A 4,328-nucleotide genomic window follows, 5' to 3' on the forward strand; every position below is an offset into this window, starting at 1 on the left:
AAAAAAAAAAAAAAAAAAAAAAAAAAAAAAATTGCACGTAACTGCATTTGCACCCTACTCTACAGATGGTTTAGCTCACAATTTAAGAAAAAGGAAAGAACAAATGATGTATATTGTTTTTTTTTTTTAAAAAAAAACTCAAATCATATTTTTCCTCTGCTGGAAACACACACAAAAAAACAATCAACACAGAAGAGTTTTGTGACCCCAAAATATGTGGGGGTTTCTCCCCACTGGCAGGCAAGCAATTAATTCTGCAGCAGACACCAGCTGAGTGTCCTTCAATTTAATTCCGACACTATCCACCTGAAGATAGCATCAGATCCCGGAGAGTGAGGACTCTGTCCCCAAACTGCCTCCCTTTCAGACACCAGTCACAAGTTGGGCCTCCAGAACTTCTGACCAATCATCTTCAAGTGGGGATTCCCACAACCCCCTCTTTGGGTTTTAATTAATTTGCTGGAGCTTCTCACAGAACTCAAAAAAACCCTTAAGTGTACCAGTTTATTAAAAGGCTATCACCAACGATATAGATGAAGAGACACATAGGGTGAGGTGCGGGAAGAGACACGGGAGCTTCCACGTCCTCCCCAGGAGCGCCACCCTCCAGGAACCTTTACCGGTTCACAAACTCCTGGAATACCATCCTGGTTTTTTATTGGGCTTCATTACGTAGGCATGATTGATTAAGCCATAGTCCTTCTTCCCTATAGAGGTTGGGGGTTGGAGCTGAAAGTCCCAACCCTTTAACCTCGACTTTGTCCTTCCAGCTGACCAGCCCCATCCTGCAGCATCAGTCAACATTAGCATACAGAAGACAGCACTGTGGGGTTCCAAGAATTTAGGAGTTGTATGTTGGGAAATACTAAGTTTATGAATATTGATGAATACTGAGTGTGTGATAGAATATGTAGTTTGTTAGGAAGAACGATGGCAGAGAAAACACCCCCCAAGTGGAAAACCACTTGGGGCATTCCATAGTGGCAGGACAATGTATAAATATCATACACCAGTTAAACAATTCTTGGAAATATCTGACCCTGCCCCTGTGGCTCCCTCGTAGAGAATGCGTTTTAGTTTGTCTGTAATCAGTGATAAGCGGGTAACAGCTGCCTACCTAGCATATTTTTGTGTTATGAGAAAATACAGAACACCTGTTTGGTAATAATAATCACCTGTTGCTAGTGAATACATGGCTCAGAATCTGCTCGGGGCCTTCAGCCTGGAATGCTGTCAGCCCCTGAGGCTCTCAGTTTGGAAGGCTGCCAGCCCCTCCCCCCAATAGACCCACTTTGCTGTTCTGAGTGTCTGCCTGTCATTGCCTTCAGTGCTGCTGGGTGGGGGTCTCTCCGACCGAGCTGGTACTCGGTAGTTGTATGTCAGAAAAGCAGAAGAACACCAAATATGTATTTCACAATACCACAGTCCACCCTCCCCCACCTTTGAAACCCAATTTGATCAACCCTTTCATTTTTGTGTTCTAGTCCCAGGAACATAAAAATTCTCAAAAGGTATTGCCGTATTACTAGAGTCCCATTCAATCAGTAATAATTAGTTGTTATTGTACTAATGTCCCCAGAGTGAGGTCACTCAGGTTTGCAGGTTTCCTTTCATTTAGTTCCAAAAGTAGGAGCAAACATAGAGCTGCACCCTTTCAGACAGCCGTTATAATTGAGCTATGAGACCCATCATCCCTCTCTCTGAGCCCCTTTCAAGGTGTTAGTGCAATGTTGGATTTCTCTCCATTTATAACCCACCCCACTTATTCATTCCTTTACGCTCAGCTACTTCTCCCCCTCTCCATTGATAACAAAGCTTTTTCACCTTTGGGAGGAACATTAGAATCTCCACTGTGCTGGTCCAGATTGCAGGCAGCAATACTAGTCTAGCAAGTACCTCCTCCTCAGTCCACTGCCATTCAGGTGGATTGCAGTTACATAGGTACAGAGCTAGTGAGCTATTTCTACTACCAGGCATAGCTGCATTCATTCGGCCCCAATATTGCTAGACGCAATGAAGGCGCAACACTTCCCCATCAGGCCCTTAGGAATTCTGACACAAGGTCTGAAAACCACTGACAGTTTCTTACTTAGAAATCCCTGCTTCCAGCACTAGTAGTTGCAACCCCAGTCCTATGACCATCGCCTCAGATAGGTGAGAAGAAAAATGTTTTTGAGATGGTTTGGAAAACACAGAAAAAATTATAGTCATTATACAAGTGTACTCTTCCCTTGGCAAAAAATACATAGGCATGTCACTGAAATGGGGGTTAGTTGCCACGTGTAGAGTCCAATCAAACAAGAGCGAGATCTGATACCAAAAAAGGTGAACTTATTCCGAAGCTAGCCGGGGAAAGAGGTGCAGGTGTCCTGCTGTGCCGCCTCACTTTGGGGCAGGAAGCACGCACCTTTTTAAGGTAAGGGAGGAAATGAGCAAGGGCAGGGGAGGGTCCTGCTAGTGTGGTGTCTTACCTATTAGACAGCTGAGTTGGCAACTTCTGGGGCAGAAGCAAGTTGTAAAAGTGGCCAAGTGGGCATGATGTGCCCTCCTGGTGGATAAAAGTTCCAAGGCAATCCCTAGAGGTGAAAGTTCTGTAGTGGGTATGCTTTGGTCTACAAATTGTCAACACACAGGAAAGCTCTGTCTTGAAGCACACAGTTAGAAGAACTTGCCCTGAAGGAATGTCTGGTCAAGTGGGAGTGAAAGATTATATTTACATTTCTGAAGGGCTAAGCAGGAAACGGGGAGCCCAAGGCAAAGAACAAAGAAAGAGAGAAAAAGAAATAATTAAACCACCGGGTGGGGTGGTGGCTCACGTCTACCTTGTAATTCTAGCACTTGAGGAGGACGAGGCGGGTGGATCACAGGTCAGGAGTTTGAGACCAGCCTGGCCAACGTGGTGAAACCCCATCTCTACTGAAAATACAAAAATTAGCCTGGGCGTGGTGGGCATGCCTGTAATCCCAGCTATTCAGGAGGTTGAGGCAGGAGAATCACTTGAACCCGAGGGGTGGAGATTGTGTAGCAGGAAAGGCCGTGGGAAACGGATCTCCTGAACGCCGAATACAGGAGGAAGGAGTTTATTCGACTGGGAGCCTCAGCATAATTTGTCCAAAGCTCAGCTCATCTAACAGAGGAAGGTTCTGCCTTTATATAGGCTTATACTTTAGATATTACACGTGGAAGATTCTTAGGTTTATAGCTTTAGAAATAACATATGAATAGGGTCTTGGTTTACAGCTTCAGGAATCACATATGAAAGGGTTGTGGTTTATAGTTTCAGAATTCACATGTGAAAAGATTTCTGTTTACAGTTTCAGGAATCGCATATGAAAGGGTTCCGGTTTACAGTTTTAGGACTCACATGTGAAAAGGTTACAGTTTCAGGAATCACATATGAAAGGGTTCTGGCTTATAGTTTTAGGACTCACATGTGAAAAAGTTTTGGTTTACAGTTTGAGGAATCACATATGAAAGGGTTCCGGTTTGCAGTTTTAGGACTCACACGTGAAAAGGTTTCTGGTTTGATCTTGTTTTACGTAAAAATAGTGCCTTCTGGAGAGTTTCCCCAAGACCAAGCCTGCCACCTACAGGAAGGTGAAACAGGAGGCACCAGTTGGTCAGCCTTTTCTTCTACTGAAATGCAGTGTGATAGTCAAAGGGGAAGTTGATCTGAGATGGCTGGGTCTCCCTCTTCCGTCGCAGTGAGCCAAGATCGTGCCACTGCACTCCAGCCTGGGTGACAGAGCAAGACTCTGTCCCAAAAATAAATAAATATAATAATAATAATAATAATTAAACCACCTCTGGGAAAGTGAAGGCACTTGGTTACAGTCGTACCAGCATCCTCCCCCCCCCGCTTCACCAGATCAAACAGAAAAACCTAGTGCGGACACTCCTTTAGTCCCACTCATGTTGAGTGTGAGCTCACACTTGTGAAGACATGTAAGCCAGCCCTTCATATCTTTATTTCCTTGTTTTAGACAACCAATGTTTTAATTGCCCCTTCCACTTCTCTATCAAAGTCTTAGTCTTACATTATGGGCTGTACAGTGTATTCCTTGGTCTGAAGAAATGACTCTGACCATCCAAATCCATGCAATATTTTCCATTCTGTTTTTTTTTTAATGGCACTCTGAGTATTTTCGTCTTCCACTGAATAACCAAAGCCCACTCCAGGGTTAGTATTTTTTCTTGTCAAGACCCATTTGTAGCCCCCCAGGGCTACTAGCATCAGTCTCACTTAGCTGTGTCCAGGGCCTTCCCACCAGGGAATCTGCCCCATAGTCATCCACAGTCTCTGTCTCTCTTGCTGATAAACAGAACAG

General features: G+C 44.4%; 1 protein-coding gene across 2 annotated transcripts in view; it reads right to left on the reverse strand.

Moving 5' to 3' along the window:
* Positions 1-639, reverse strand: part of LOC116565835 (glutathione S-transferase A4-like) — a 13,353-nt gene extending 12,714 nt beyond the window's left edge. The window contains exon 1 of one of the 2 annotated variants that reach the window (XM_032299695.1): positions 501-639. The gene's annotated coding sequence lies outside the window, so the exon portion shown is untranslated. The remainder of the gene's footprint in view (positions 1-500) is intronic. The other variant, XM_032299694.1, reaches the window with a different exon arrangement.
* Positions 640-4,328: the final 3,689 nt, after the last annotated feature.

Source organism: Sapajus apella, unplaced genomic scaffold (genome assembly GCF_009761245.1).
Source record: "Sapajus apella isolate SASKATOON/1434 unplaced genomic scaffold, GSC_monkey_1.0 scaffold41, whole genome shotgun sequence".
In the NCBI taxonomy this organism is placed as follows: domain Eukaryota; kingdom Metazoa; phylum Chordata; class Mammalia; order Primates; family Cebidae; genus Sapajus; species Sapajus apella.